Here is a 17,043-nt window from a genome sequence, read left to right as displayed (position 1 = left end):
TAAAATGAAATACAATAACCAAAAATATTACTAAGAACAAACACTGCTAAAAACAATCTTGGGCCGGGTTGTTGCTGCACTGATAAAACGGAGAAGGATTTGGGTCCCCATCAGGGCGAAAGGCGAGTTATAAACGTTGAAAGAAAATAATTTTTATTGGGAAAGGCAATTGAAACTCATGGAACATCTCCTGTTCAACATGATCTGCTATAGCTTGTTTGTGATAGTTTCCCCAGTTTTCCTTCAAGGTTGAGTACCTTGAGGTCCCAAGAGGTCTCCCATCCCACACTGCCCAGACTTAAGAGCAGCAGTGGCGTAGGAGGTTAAGAGCTTGTGTATCTAATCTGGAGGAACCGGGTTTGATTCCCAGCTCTGCCGCCTGAGCTGTAGAGGCTTATCTGGGGAATTCAGATTAGCCTGTACACAGAGGTGGGATCCAGCAGGTCCTCACAGGTTCCCAAGAGTAGGTTACTAATTATTTGTGTGTGCTGAGAGGGGGTTACTAATTGGTGATTTTGCCATGTGATTTTTGCCTTAGTTATGCCTCTCCTCTCAGCAGTAGCACGCAGAACTTGAAGCAGTCTAGCAGGAGGTGCACCGGCGTGCATGGCAACCTGCACCTGAGTGCATTCATTTCCCACCCAAGGACAGGCGCAGCAGCTGCGTCCTTGCCACATCCCTGCCCAGGAATGCCCCGCCCCTGGAATGCCAGGCCACGCCCCCCACCATGCCCCGCCCAGCCCCATTGGCTCTACGCCACAGTTTGAATCCCACCACCATGGGAACCTGTTAATAAAATGTTTGGATCCCACCACTGCCTGTACACTCCCACACACGCCAGGTGGGTGACCTTGGGCTAGTCACAGCTTCTGGAAGCTCTCTCAGCCCCACCCACCTCACAGGGTGTTTGTTGTGAGGGGGGAAGGGCAAGGAGATTGTAAGCCCCTTTGAGTCTCCTACAGGAGAGAAGGGGGGGATATAAATCCAAACTCTTCTTCTTCTTCTTCTAAAACTGCAGCCAGGTTGCTGCATCATGAGCTACAGCGACATAATTAGCCGCAGCTCCACCGGACAAGCTATTCTCTTCCTCCTTCCGCCGCCCTGCTCCCCAGACCTGTTACGCCGGGATTATGACATGCCTGTAATTTACTATAGTGGGAGACCTCCAAAGCAGAAATGCCATGGAAAGAATCCTAGCCTTTCCATCTGTCGGATTCCCAAATGACAGTAACTTGACTCCTAATGGAGAGGATACGGTCTGCGTTATTATTGGGCTAGCGGATCAAACTGCCGGGGCTCCTGGTCATGCATTATTAAGTGAGCTCATTGGGAAAGGGGAGGGGGGGGCAGAGAGCTGGGAAAAGGAGCCGGTGCAGTTGAAAACAGGGGGAAAGGCCCACCCGGTTTTGCTGCAGTCGCAAATAGCACATTTGGCAGCCATTTTGAGAATCCCAGACTCTTGCTGCTGGAAAGACCGGGGAAGTCAAAATCTCCACACACGCAGAACGACCAGCAACAATAGGGGGATTTTCCAAAGCATTTCAACCATTTGTCTTATCGGTGTCTTGGAAATGCCCTCGTTCATTAAGACCCCTAGTAAAAAGACACCGAGGGGTCTCCTTGGTTGCTTCTGTTACACCAAGATCAAGTATCGGGCAGTGGGAATGTTCCCCGGGCTGGCTGCAGTGTCAAAAACCGGCAAAGGTTGTGTAACCCCATCCGGCAGCAGGAGCCAGCTGCTGGCCGGGCCCAGTGATCTTTTGAGTGGCATTTGCCCGGGGCTCCAAGAAAGAGGGCGAAGCAGCAGGGGGAGATCGGAATCTTGTGCAAATCCATCTCCTGTCCCAAGTTAGCATTGTGGACAGAGGAGTCCCCCTGAAACGTGCCTTGCCGTGGATTGCATGTTGGTTTGGAATGGTCATGCTAGGAAAATGATTGGCTACTGGGCCAAGCTCTGGAACCTTTTATGAATGGCATCGGCCCCTTCTGCACATGCAGAATAACGCACTTTCAATCCACTTTCACAATTGTTTGCAAGTGGATTTTGCTATTCTGCACAATAAAATCCAGCTGCAAAGTGCATTGAAAGTGGATAGTGTATTATTCTGCACGTGTGGAAGGGGCTGTGTAGATACAATCAGTGGTGGGATCCAAAAATTTTAGTAACAGGTTCCCATGGTGGTGGGATTCAAACTGTGGTGTAGCGCCGATGGGGCCGGGCGGGGCACGATGGGGGCGTGCCCGGGCATTCTGGGGGCGGGGCATTCCTGGCCGGGGCTGTGACAGGTTGACGGCGGCCACTGCGCCACAGTCGCTGTGGAAGACGAATACGCGTAGGCACAGGCTGCCCACTTGCGCACGATTGCACTCTCTGCAAGGACTGCTTCAAGTTCTGCAAGCACTTTCACTGGAGGTGGGAGGGGTGCCTAAGGCAAAATATATGTGTAAGTAAAATATCACCAATTAGTAACCCCCTATCGTCACACACAAATAATTAGTAACCTACTCTCGGGAACCTGTGAGAACCTGCTGGATCCCACCTCTGGATACAATGAACAGGGCAGCAGGTGATCTATACTAAAAACACATCAGACTCTGTACCCAGGCAATCCAAATCCTCTACTACCAAGCTGGGATTCTGCACCTTTTTATTAATAATGCAAGCTGGAAAAAAGTTGTCCCTGTTTTGTACAGTTTTTGGCAATGGGTTAGGCAAGACACAATTACCCCACTGCTAACTAGTGGAAATTGTATATTCAGGCAGCACTTCGGCTTTTGAAATTTCATGCATTTCCAAGAACATTTCTTTGTGGGAAGGGCTACAAACTGAATTTTCTAAATCAAAAATAAAGTGTTTTTTAAAGGAAACTGATTGGAGAGCCAGCAAGGTATAGTGCAGTGATTCCCAACCAGGGTTCCATGGTACCCTGGGGTGCCATGAGCACGTCCCAGGGGTACTATGACAATGGTACCACCTGCCCCCCCCACCAGAATCAAATGGATTTTGGAGGGGTTGGAAGCCTCATGGGCTCCCTTTAAACAACACTGAAAAACAGCATTGTTTTATTTGCCTAAATTCGGCATGGATTGGGGGGAGTAGATTTAAAGGGAGCTCTCCCTTTAAATCCCCCCAATCCATGCTGAATATAGGCAAACAAACAACACGGCTGTCAACGTGGCTTCCCCTCCCCTCCCCCTGCTTGCCACTCCCCCCACCTACAGGCCAAAAACGGGAAAAACCCTAAAAAATGGGGGGTGGGGAAGACAAACGAACTTCAAGGGTACCCTGAGATATGAAGAGCGAGGTCAAGGGTACCACGACGTTAAAAAGGTTGGGAAACACTGGTATAGTGGTTAAGAGCAGGCAGTCCCTAATCTGCAGAGCCAGGTTTGATTTGTGGTCGACTCTTGTCTGGCGAACTGGATGTGTTTCCTCACTCCTCCCCATGAAGCCTGCTGGGTGACCTTGGGCCAGTCACTGAACTCCCTCAGCCCCACCTACCTCTCAAGGTGTTTGTTGTGGGGAGAGGCGGGAAAGAGTTTGCACGCTGCTTTGAGATTCCTCACAGGAGAGAAAGACGGGGCATAAATCCAAACTCTCTTCCTTCCATCTAGGGATGCTGTAAATTTTGCAACGAATGCATTTGAGCGTCAAACTTATCATTGATCAGGTGTGAACCTGATCACCCAGCTCGTGCAGTTCATGCTAAGCAGCTATGAATACCTGCTGAACAGGTTTGCATCGGATTTTTACACAACTACATATGTGCAAAGATGATGCCAATTGCATCTGATTAGCATCACTAAGACATTTACTGAAGGATAGGGTTTAATTAAAACACAGATTTATGACTAGTTTCTGTGAGGGGGATATGGAACGGCGTAATGTAGCCCATCAGATCTCGGAAGCTAAGTAGGCTCAGTACTTGGATGGGAGACCACCAAGGAAGACTTTGGAGAAGATGGCAGTGGCAAAACCCCTCTGCTTCTCACTTGCCACAAAAGCCTCATGCTGGGATCACAGTAAGTTGGTTGCTACCAGGGCCAGCCTTGGGAGCAGTGGCAGAGCTACAAGGGGGCGGGGGATGCACTGTGCACCGGGCGGACGCTTGGGGGTGGAAAACCACCCCCATGCCCCTCCCCCTCCCCCCACCCCCCTGCGGCGCCCCCCTTCCCACACTTACCTTAGTTCCTTTCCTTTTCCTAGAACTTTTTCAGGCTGAAAAAAAGGCCTATTCACAGTACAGGCTAAAAAATGGCCTGAGGAACTACAGTTCCCAGGAGACCTTGGGGCTCACACGGTCTCCTGGGGAGAGTGATAGATTCTCCACTCAGGCATCTTTAAACCCTGAACTCATGAATATGTACTTTTCAGCCTGTATTAAAACACCTGTGGGAAGCAAGGAAAGAACTATGGTAAGTTAAGGAAGCAAAGCCGTAAATGGGGGGGGGGGGCAAGGCAAACTATGGGAGGTTATGAGGGCAAGGGAAAAATATAGGCTACATGCACCATTACTAAGGAGGCAGTTTGGCCCCAGCCTAAGCATACTCTGCTTGGGAGTTGTCAGGTCCAATACTGAGAACATTTTTGGTGGGGGCCCAAGTGCAATAGACTTTATATCTCTATGACTCCACAAGGTCTGTTAGACTTTATATCTCTAGGGCAGAACAGAAAGCAATCAAAATATGCACTTAAAAGTCTACGTGAGTTAATGGACCAAACAGACCTAAAATTACGCATATGCAACCCTACAAGTAAACAAGCAGAATGTGGAGATCAGCTTTGAAAAGTACATAGTTAGAAAACCAGTTGTTTTAGTGACTTTTCTTCACGCAACGTGTTATTGGTGTTTGGAATATGCTGCCACAGGAGGTGGTGATGGCCACTAATCTGGATAGCTTTACAAGGGGCTTGGACAGATTTATGGAGGAGAAGTCGATGTATGGCTACCAATCTTGATCCTCCTTGATCTCAGATTGCAAATGCCTTAGCAGACCAGGTGCTCAGGAGCAGCAGCAGCAGCAGAAGGCCATTGCTTTCACATCCTGCACGTGAGCTCCCAAAGGCACCTGGTGGGCCACTGCGAGTAGCAGAGTGCTGGACTAGATGGACTCTGGTCTGATCCAGCAGGCTCTTTCTTATGTTCTTATGACTGTGACATGATTTATTAAAAATATTTATTTTATTTTTTGTTTAGATTTGTTCCCACAAAAAAAGTTAGAGAATGGCATTGTTGGAAACAAACAAAATTCACTAAAAATATAAAGTTTACTTGGGGCAGGAACCAGCTGAGCATTTTACATGCGAAAGAGCCAATCCCTCTGAAATTAACATATTGTTTAATTCAATAATGGTAAAAAAAAATTCAAAATACAAACAGTACAACTACTGATGTTTGAAGAATTCAGAAGAAAATTATAATTGTTGCTGTCCTCTGTAAAACCTGCAATGTGGTGTTACGTGTATATTGTAATGTGTTGTGTGAACTTGACAAGACTGGATACCCGTAGTGCGAGCCCCAGGGGCATGCTGCCCAGGGGGATATATGAGGTCAAATGTCCCCGAGCTGTGGCCATTTAGTCACGTGGGGGTGGAAAATCGCCCCCCTTCCCCCCGTGTCCATGTGTAACCTCTATCTGTGGGTTCTGTGGGGCAGAACTTGGAATGAGTTTGCAACAACAAATTAAAAAAAAACAAAATGGTTTACTTTCTTAACATATAACATCAAACATCAACATTTAACATCACACTTCAAGATCCTGTTCAGGTTGCATTTTCAAGTCTTTATATTTACAGTCTACTGATACTGCCAAGTCCAATTCTTCTTTGCAAGTGGGTTGGCTCCTGAAGACTCCAAGGGCTTGATGAACTAGGATTCAACATGATGAAGGTTTCTCCAGGGAGAACTCTCTCACCCATTACAACCACAAAAAGAAACCCTGAAACAATAAACTCCAACATTTACAACATAGCAAAAATAAACAACTCCCTTCCCAGTAGTTCCCAACAACATTGCAGTTACCTTAACAAGGTGTTAATGGCTTATACAAACCAAGGTCCGAGTCTGGTAGCCTTGTCTCCTCCAAACCACATGAGCTCTGCAGCCTCTTGCTGCTTTGAGTCTCCACCCCTTTCTGGGTCAACCCATTCTGAGCATGGGGGTTACACATGCACTGACTTCAAGACCTGGTGCAAAAAAAACATTGTTTGGTGTGGGAGGGTGGCCACCCATGCCAGGAGGGGGGTTTTAAAACTCAGATTTTGCACCAGACTACATTTTCCCTAGATGCTCCTCTGTGGGGGCCCCTTAGGTGCAGGGCCCAATTGGGAGCATTTTTGGTCCCATTGACTTAAAGCCAGACTGGTTGCAGCCCGGGACTTTACACACACAGATATTCAAGGAAAGTGGGGATGAAGCGCAGCAGAACTCCACCAGAACATACACGTGTGAAAAGTCAATTGAATTATTCTGCATGGTTAGGAAAGAACACAGTAAAGCAACCTGCCAAACAGCCACAAGCAGGTCAAAGAACAGTTGAACCGGTCGCGAAAAAGTTGGCTCCCAGTTTGTGACTGGTGGACAGAACATGATCTAAACTGGTTGGTGTTTGAGCATCCCGACTTATGCCCCATGCTATGTTTTGTGTTTTGACTCCACGCCCCCTGAATCACTGTGCACACAGAGACCTGGTTACAACCTCCCGCACTTGAGGATCACATGCCATTTCCACCCACGCGAACCAAGTCACGTGACTGCATTAATCACCAACTAGGAAGTTACAGATTATATCACCCCATAATGCAGGAAATGCGTGGGACTCCCCTGTAATGCTCTGTGACTACTTGACTACAAGAAAAGTATTCTGGGCTCTTCTATACTTGCGCCATAAATGAGCCACTGGAAGGGTATGAAACTGGAATGCATTAACCAATTTGTTTGTCAGGGTCTAAATATGGATTCTAACAAACAGTTCTCTCGCTATGAATAGCAATTCTTCAGTACTCATGTTCTAATGTGTCAGTGCGTGCAGAGATTGCATGATATTAATCTTTCGACAGCAAGTGGTCATCGCTGGAGAGGGACTACATAAGCCAGTGGTGTACTCTAAGAAACAGGAGGGTGGGGATCCAAGCAGGGTCCTCACAGGTGTCCAGTAGGATTACTAATTTATTTGTTATTAGTCGCCGAGAGGGGGTTACTAATTGGGGATTTTGCCACGTGATTTTTGCCTTAGTTACGCCCCTCCTCTCAGCAGTAGCGCGCAGAACTTGAAGCAGTCTAGCAGGAGGTGCACCGGCGTGCATGGCAGCCTGCACCTGCGTGCATTCGTTTCCCACCCTAGGACCAGCGCAGCGGCTGCGTCCTTGCCACAGCCCCGGCCAGGAATGCCCCTGCCCGGAATCTTTCCGGCCACGGCCCTCACTTCAGGAGTGCCCCACCCAGCTCCTGCATTTGGTGCTACGCCACAGTTTGAATCCCACCACCATGGGAACCCGTTACTAAAATTTTTGGATCCCACCACTGCTCTAAAACCTTCCTGTGGCACAAAATCAACCAAAATTGGATGAGTATTTTCTTAGGAGGAGGTGCCGGGATCCACACTTATGGCCTTAGCTACCACCAACGAGAGATGAGTTTATGGTTTCGGGATGGGAAATAAGCATAGAGATGGAAATACTAGTTTATCACATGACCCTTATGGCCCAGTTTGATTTGGGAAATCCAAGCAGCAAGAAAAGGTGATACAATATGGTGAGCAGTGCCATCAATGGTGGGATGGTATGCCATAAACTTGGAAGCACAAGCACACTGCCATGCTCCAATATGCAGTGCCTTTACTGTACCTATGTGTTGGAATATCTGCAAAGCTGAGTTACCGCAATAGTGAGGCAGAGTCGGTTGCTTGCTGAAATAAAGTTTACTAACTATAAAAGAAGGGTAGGGTAACTTGGGAGAAAACAAGAAATATTTTTCTAAATAGCTAGCTCCTTCAGCTAGCTCCCGCTTGGCTATTCCATGGCTAACAAACTGCTAGAGGGCATGCGCAGATCTCTGTTATCAGTAGATCAATAATCCCTGGAAATCGCCAGACCCCACGTGAGTACTGACAATCCTAGGGAAATGAAATAACAGTAACAGAAATCATAATTCTGTTCCTCTTTGCAGTGGTTGTCCAATACATCTTTCTGTTCCAGCTGATTGTGTATTGTGGGCTTGAGCAGAAATTTGGGATCAGGTCGTTGCAGAGACACCCCACCTTATGACGATAGCGGCTCTCAGCAGCAGGCTATAAACTTTTCCTCTGCTTTCTTTTCCTGTCGCAAACACAATGTTGGAATGGAACAGAGCCTGTTGAAAGGGAAACAGTCCCAGCTGGCAGACAGACAAATTTATGTCTGCATTTTTTTAAAAAAACCAACAACCAGAAGGGCGTGTAAAATATTTAAGCCCTGGAGCTACCTATATTTTATCTCCAAACAAGAGATTTGTACTTATGAGGGTTTTAAACAGTTATTTGTTCGGATGCTCGAAAACAAGAACTATAAAACTGTAGTCATGGTAACAGTGACAGACTGTTCCCGTTGCTTCCTTAACGTTACCAATAAAACGTTCAGCTTCCGAATTTTTTCCTGAAACGACCTTCGCCCCGGCCCCATGGCTGCTTAAATCCACCAAAGAGCTTTTGCAGAGAAAAATGCATGTAACGCCGCCGAAACAAGAATGATGAAACGAAATTATTCTAATCCCTACAGCCAATGAAATGTAGACATCGGGCAAGACCTGCTGGTACTCTGCAGAAGGTGTAGACTTTTGTACAGAAGTCAGAATTAATCAGCCTCAGCTTTTAAAAATAATATTTCCAGTTCTGTGGACTATAAACATTCCTTGCAAGATCTTGGGGGTGGGGGGTGGGAAGGGCTTGATGTTATTAGGGCTTCAGGACTTTTCGTCGCAATTTGCACCTTCCCAAGAAAAGCAGAAACAGAATAAATTAGGCAGATGCATGCAAATGTGTTTAATTTGTTCGTGTTAAGAAAGACATTCCTAGAGGGAGAAAGAGAAGTGCCTGGCCACTGAATTTTTTTGAGCAGGTGAAAAAAATAGTTCTTGAAGATTCACTTCCTACTGTGGACGATGATTTCGAACCTTTCACTCAATAGTGAGCTAACATGCAAATACTGCCGTCCCATTTAGGCTTCACACTGCTATTTCGTATTTCCTGAAAATTTAACGTGGATCTTTAATTTCAGAATTTGATATATGGTAGCCTTTTAACTCAAAGTCACTTTTAGCTTCTGTACTGGATGTAGCCTTAGCCTTTGATGGTTGACATTCATTCATTCATTCATTAATTAAATTTTCATAACACCCCCTCCCCTTTCGGGCTTGAGGCAGTTTCCAGTAAGACAACATATATGCACTTATATAATAAATACAATAAAACTATACTATTCACTATAATTTAAATAATTAAAACTCTACACATTTACCTAAAACAGGGGTCTGCAACCTGCAGCTCTCCAGACATTCATGGACTACAAATCCCATCAGCCCCTGCCAGCATGGCCAATTGGCCATGCTGGCAGGGGCTGATGGGAATTGTAGTTCATGAGCATCTGGAGGAGGAGGAGGAGGAGGAGGAGGAGGAGGAGGAGGAGGAGGAGGAGGAGGAGGAGGAGGAGAAGAAGAAGAAGAAGAAGAAGAAGAAGAAGAAGAAGAAGAAGAAGAAGAAGAAGAGGAGTTTGGATTTATATCCCCCCTTTCTCTCCTGTAGGAGACTCAAAGGGGCTTACAATCTCCTTGCCCTTCCCCCCTCACAACAAACACCCTGTGAGGGAGGTGGGGCTGAGAGAGCTCCGAGAAGCTGTGACTAGCCCAAGGTCACCCAGCTGGCGTGTGTGGGAGTGCACAGGCTAATCTGAATTCCCCAGATAAGCCTCCACAGCTCAGGCGGCAGAGCAGGGAATCAAACCCGGTTCCTCCAGATTAGATACATGAGCTCTTAACCTCCTATGCCACTGATACAGGTTGCAGACCCCTGACCTAAAACAAGATGACCAAAATATCCAGCCCAGATACATCATAAAAAGGGCAGGAAGGATGAGATAAAATCCTTTTCTTAATAAAGGGGGTGGCTGAGGGGAAACGGGGTGGGGGGAGATGTCATTTAGAATCAACAGCTATGGTTAACACACTAACAGATGGGATTTCATTTTTAACACCTGACATAGACAAAGCAAGTCTAAAACACTGAGGCTCATTACTCATGGGATGCTTACCTCAGGGCTGTTCTCTGGACACTAGGCTTGCAGAGCGCTCTCCTCACATTTGCTTTGGTTCTCTGCAAAGCAGGGGCGGTGGGACACAGCCAAAGAGACACCTTGCTTCTCCTGTCTCTTGCAAAAGCCATCTCTGTTGCTTTACATGCCTTTCCCCTCCCCCCCCTCCCCATGCTGCTGGCTCTTTCCTGCTCCTTCCTGCTTCTCTGAGTGTACAGATCAAGAACAGGGCATCTGTTTGGCTCCATCCCACCTCCCCTGCTCTGCTTCCACCCTCCCCAATTATCAGGAGGACTTTTAAAACTTTATTTCAGACAACAGCATGAGGGAGTGGGGGGGGGCTGAGGGGGCGAAGGAGAGATGTCCAGGGCAAAGCTGTGCTTGCTGCCAAATCTCCCCACTCTGGCAGCGACACAAAAATTAAAATCGTGCTAGAAGTGGTCTTACTTGCGGCAGAGAGAATGGAAAGTGAAGCGGGGCTCCAGAAAATAGGTCTGTGCAAGAAATCTTGCTGCGACTGACATAAGCCCCCACAGTGCTGCAAACACCGTGTGTGTCATCAGCCTAAATCTCTGAATTATCAGATTTAACCAAACGCCAGATTTGGGCCCAATGTGAAATTCAATATCCTCCGTGAGGGAAGTTACTGCTCAGGTGCATGACTCAACTTCCAGAAGCCTTTAAAACACTGATCAAAGCAATGTGTGTGTGTGTGTGGATTTTGCTTCTTTAAAGGAAAAAAAGAGCCAAAAGTTACTAGGGTGATATATAGATTTTGGCACGTCCTTGCCGGGGCTGGGAGATTCCCTGCTCTGGGGCCTGTTCCCTGGTGCCAATCAGCTGGCAGGCGGGGGATTTACTGGCAGCAAAAGGAGGCCCAAGACTGGCATTGCAGTGACATCACTTTTCACCTTGGAAGCGATATTATCATGTCACCAGTGACACAGGGATGCTCTAGTATTTGGGCAAAAACTCTGTGGTATAAACTACTTCTACTCAAGAGTTTTTGCCCCAGTACGAAAGAATCTAAACATCAACAGGATGGTGTCACATCTGGTGCGTGCACATCTGGTGGTGACGTCACCATATCACCAGCATGGCCTAGACCTCTCTTTGCTCCCAGTAAGCCCTCAGCCCCCACAGGAGAGAAAAGTGGGGTATAAAAACCTCTTCTACTAATTGTCAGGGGGTACCTGGCAACTGCAGATATAACAGGTTTTCATCTCCTTGGCTCCTGCGAATGCCGAAAGCAGGGTGCAACGCCAGTCCAACAGAGGGGCTACTTCGTCACATCATTGACACACAAGGGTGTCTCCAGAGGTGGGATCCAGCAGGTTCTCACAGATTCCCGAGAGTAGGTTACTAATTATTTGTGTGTGTTGAGAGGGGGTTACTAATTGGTGATTTTGCCGTGTGATTTTTACCTTAGTTACGCCCCTCTTCTCAGCAGTAGCGCGCAGAACTGGAAGCAGTCTAGCAGGAGGTGCACCGGCGTGCGTGGCAGCCTGCGCCTGTGTGCATTCGTTTCCCGCCCAAGGACCGGCGCAGTGGCTGCGTCCTTGCCACAGCCCCGCTCAGGAATGACTCGCCCAGGAATGCCCGGCCACGCCCTCGCCGTGCCCCGCCCAGCCCCATTGGCGCTACGCCACAGTTTGAATCCCACCACCATGGGAACCTGTTACTAAAATTTTTGGATCCCACCACTGGGCGACTCTGCAGTGCTGCCGAAGCACAAGACAGAATTACATGGCATGGGGCGCACGGCAGGTCATGGAAGGCCAGCAAGCAGGTCCAGAGAGAGAAGAACCTCTCATATGGGGAGAAACAGCTTCAGCCTTCCTTCCTGTGCCGTTTCCTCTTCCTGAAATCACCTTGAGGATTTGCTTTTGCTACAAAATTGACATGCAGCCACATCAGTAACACTCCGTGAACAACACATCTGGTTGTCTTCTACTGAATCAGGCCCCTGGTCTAGAACAGGGGTAGGGAACCTGCGGCTCTCCAGATGTTCAGGAACTACAATTCCCATCAGCCCCTACCAGCATGGCCACACATCTCAGTGGCAAGACATACCAATTGGCCATGCTGACAGAGGCTGATGGGAATTGTAGTTCCTGAACATCTGGAGAGCCGCAGGTTCCCTACCCCTGGTCTAGAAAGATCGTGATCATCTACTCTGATTGGCAGAGACTTCCATGTCTCCTTCAAAGCACCTACTACCCAATTCTTTTAACTGGCTATGCTGGGGACTGAACCCAGAACCTTTTGCATCTACAACTGAGCCACAATCCGTCCCACTACTGAGCCAATAGCTGCTCTGTGGCAGCAGCTGAAAAGTGCAGAAGTTGCTGCTGGCACAGTTGAACTCTAGGGCTTCCATGCCTGGGTGGGGAGGCACCTTGAGATTTTGGAGGTGGAGCCTGGGGAGCACAAGTTTTCGGGAGGGGAGCAGTGGCGGGATTCAGCCGGTTCGCATCGGTTTGGTAGAACCGGTACCTAATTTTTTTGTTGAGTTCAACGAACCGATTGTTAAAAGTGGCTTTCATAGCCCCATCGCCCCCTCTCCCAGGGCAGCGAAGGGGTTTTCAGAGCAGTGGCAACAAGGCCCTGTTGCCCCCGCTCCACCCCCCCCCCAAGAAGTTCCTCTGCAGCAGGTAAGTGGGCAGCGGGGGTGGGGATTGGCTGTTAAATTATTAGAATCCCACCAATGGAGGGGAGGGACCTCATTGGGACATACTGTCAAAAAGCCCACCTTCCAAAGCGGCCATTTTCTTAGTCGTCTGGAGATCAACCGTAGAGCAGGAGATCTTCAGGTACCACCTAGAAGGTGGTCATCCTATTCCAGCTACAAGGAGACACAAAATTCCCATTCTACGTCTGCTTCAGATAGCTCATGACGTGGTCAATGGCTCTCCGAGGTCTCAGGCAGAGGACTTGCGAGTCACCTGCCACCTGATCCAATCTGGCACCTTTGACAAGCCAAGCAGATGATCTGCCGTTGAGGCAAAGCCTGTCCCTGCCAGCTTTACCCCTGAATGACGTCTTCACCATCTTTAAGGCGTCCTTGAGGAAAGCTTCAGGTTTTGTACAGCCAACCCTAGGTGCTCTAGTCACACTTTTAAAATCAAAATGGACGCCAATAATTCTGTACTGTGTGCTGTATTCGAAAGGGTTTTATTTTATAGTTTAATATAGTTTAATATTTAATTTATATTTTATATTTTGTGTGTTTTTATTGTTTGTTGTGCACCACCCAGAGCCCTTTGGGGGAGGGGCGGTATATAAATTTAATAATAAATAAATAAAAGTCAACCTTTATTGGCATATCAGCATAAAACACAGACAAAAGACAGAGGCTCATTCTGCACATGCAGAATAATGCACTTTCAAACTGCTTTCAGTGCTCTTTGAAGCTGTGCGTAATAACAAGATCCACTTGCAAACAGTTGTGAAAGTGGTTTGAAAACGCATTCTTTTGCGTGTGCGGAAGGGGCCAGAAAGAGAGAGAGAGAGAGAAAGAGAGAGAGAATATCTGTATATAATGTAATAGATCCTGAGAACTGGCTGTAGCACTATAGAAGAAACACATCTCAGTGGCAAGACATACACACTTGGCTGTTGTCTCAGTGGTATTATCAACATCATTATTCAACAGGTATAAGATTTCTTGTTGGTTCAACAGACTTTATCTTTGCCAGAACAGGTTGTAAAAGATTTAGTCTCCTCGTCTCATAGAGAGGGCAGCACAAAAACACACGCTCACGCGATTTTACACAGTTTGCGGGGCACATGCAAATTCTCTCACGGTGGGGAATTTTCAGCTGTCTCCCTTGCAACAAAGCTGATGGTAAGACATTACGTCTCGCACGTGTAAAGGTTTGGCGCGGTTTGGGCTCTGTTAGTTGGATTAAGTACTTTGCCATACAAGCTACTTTGGGGTGGATTCCAAAGGAGAGCAGGGAACAGAAATTACCAGCTTCGCTAGCCGGATTCTGATGCTCTCGGTTGATCAGCCTTCTTTTCGAGCTCTGAAGGATTTCATTGGCTGGTAGCCTTGCTAAAGCCTCAAGAAAACCAGTGTAGAGCAAGTATTTTAGCCTCTATGCATGCCCACCACTCAGACCTTGGGAGGGCGCGCAAAGTCCTCTCTGGTCCCTTCTTCTTAGGACTGCTAACCTAGTGCTGACAGGAGCTCTTCTGAGATTACGACTAACCTCCAGGTAAGAGAGCAGCTCACCTGGAGAAAACCGCCACTTCGGACAGCGGACTCTAGGGCATTATAGCCCACGAGTCCCTCCCTTCCACAAACCCTCCCCTCCTCAGGCTGTTCCCCCCAAATCTCCAGAGCTGGCAACCTTAATTCTGTTCCAGGTAGCTTCGCAGCCCTTTCCTGGCACCTCGAAGCCTGGCTGGAACAGGATCGGGAGGGGCCCATGTTTGGCACAAATTGTTTGGCAGCGTCTGAGGACTCCAGAAGGGCAGGGCTGTGCCAAAGATATCAGGCAGCTATTCCACACCCTTTCTCTCTCTCTCTCTCTCTCTCTCTCTCTCTCTCTCCCCGTCTCTGTGCAAAGGCAGAGTACAGGATGGCGCCCCCTTTCAGCCTTTCGTCCAATGGTCTGTCTAAACTGGAATCGAATCGCCTCGTGGTTATGGACCATGCGTGGAGCTAGCCAAATATTTTGCCAGGGAACCTAACATTTCTATCGTTTCAAGGCATCTAGTCTTCCATTTGCTTTCTTAATTACAGGGGTGAGCACATAATTAAACAGTAGCTAAGCCCCTACATGCTTGGAATGTAACCCTGTTTTACTTTGTCTCCTCTGAAAGACAACTCGTAAAAGCCACAAATGAGCCATTTTTTTTAAAAAAGAGAGAGAGGAAAAAAACTAGGCGGGCACTAATAAAAAAGAGAGGGAAAAAGAAAGTGTTTCCCCTTTTCTTCGGCTTTTTCAGTAAATGCTTTTCTTCTGTTGTCAAAGAGAGGATGATCTTTTAGAAGCTGCCTTTCTGCTTTTTTCACCCCCTCCGTTCCTTACATCTTTACAGCAGTGGCGTAGTGGTTAAGAGCAGGTGTACTCTAATCTGGAGAACCGGGTTTGATTCCCCGCTCTGCCGCTTGAGCTGTGGAGGCTTATCTGGGGAACTAGATTAGTCTGTGCACTCCAACACATGCCGGCTGGGTGACCTCCTCTTCTTCCTCTTCTTCTTTCTTTCACCAGGGGGCAGAGATCCCCAGGAATGTGGCTTCCATAAAAGTGGCGTCTGTGGTCTAGAACACGGTTGCCAAATCCAGGTTGGAAATACCTAGGGATGGGGGGGGCGGGTAGGGCCCTAGGAGGGCAGGGTTTGTGAAAAGGAAGGATTTTAGAGGGGTGTAATTCCACAGAGTCTACCCTCCAAAGCGGCCATTTTCTCCAGGTGAACCGATCTCTGTTGTCTGGGGATCAGTTGTAATCTCAGGAGATCTCCAGCTACTGCCTGGAGGCTGGCAACGCTAATGTAGAATGGCTTCCAGTTGCGCAGGAAGGGACTTCCACTGAGTGAAAAGCAGCTGCGTGTTGGACGAAACATATGAGTAACAATGATTTGTAGCATGGGGGGAAATGGTGCTTTGAACAGACGAGCTGTTTGGGAGAACTCTGCCACACGTGACTGAAAGGAGCGATTGCTGGCCGGTTGCTGGCATTAAAAAGAAGAGTTTGGATTTATATCCCCCCTTTCTCTACTGTAAGGAGACTCAAAGGGGCTTACAAGCTCCTTTCCCGTCCTCTCCCCACAACAGATACCTGTTAAGACAGACAGTCTGGTCTTAGCCTCTCCAGCAACTTTTGAAGGCCTTCAAATCGACAGGTGAACTGGTTTGGCTCTTTTTTGGGTTTTTGACCCACTAGCTTTGGGCCTTTCCCCACTCGAAGTGATCCCCCCTATGCCGCGCGGTGCTCTCAGCGCACGGCATCTCTGGTGCGCGCCCGGGGTCACCAACAGGCGCCATTTTCTCCAGCGCCCCCTTGCTGGGATGCCCGGCGGCGCTGAGGTCTTGGTGCACTCAAGCGAGCAGCTGCTTGCCAGGGCGCGGCTCTCAGGGCTGTGGCTTCCCCTGTCGGTAGGGGAGTGCTCAGGACCCCTGCAAGCTACTACTCTTGAAGAGAGTAGCTGGGTTTACTAAGGGGGGTAAGAACAGGGGAAAGGCCCATTTGTTGCAACCCAGAGCCGGTACCGTGTGTGTCAGCAGTTCGGCTTTTAGAAACTGCCTTTCTGCTTTTTTCACCCCTCCGTTCCTTGGATTTTTTTACTTTCACGTTTTCTGGGTGCTCTCTTTTCTTGGGCTTTCTGTATTTTTCTTCCTTGTGTTCTTTTCCCCCCTACTCTCTGTTGCTATGTTGTTGTGCTTTGTGGTTGCTATGTTGTATTAAATTGTATTAAAACCCCTCTTTGTAGCATGCATTCCACTTTTCTCTACCTTAAGGAGTCTCAAAGCTGCTTACTGATCCTCGTCCCTTCCTACTCCCCCATAGAGGGAGGGAGGGGTCCTGGCATCTGGTCATGGCCCACCCACCCTGGGGGGAGGGGGAGGGGAGGGGAGGGAGAAGTAAAGAGGGGGAGGAGGGAAGGACCTGTCATCTAGTGATGCCCCCCCCCGGGGAGAAGGGGGGGAGGGGCCCCAGCCCCCATCATCTGGTCGAGGCCCACCCACACTGGGGAGGAGATGGAGAGAGGGGGAAAGGGAGGGAGGGGAAGGGGTAGGGAGGTAGAAGGGG

This window comes from Sphaerodactylus townsendi, linkage group LG02 (genome assembly GCF_021028975.2).
Source record: "Sphaerodactylus townsendi isolate TG3544 linkage group LG02, MPM_Stown_v2.3, whole genome shotgun sequence".
NCBI lineage: Eukaryota > Metazoa > Chordata > Lepidosauria > Squamata > Sphaerodactylidae > Sphaerodactylus > Sphaerodactylus townsendi.
This window is presented reverse-complemented; position numbering follows the sequence as displayed.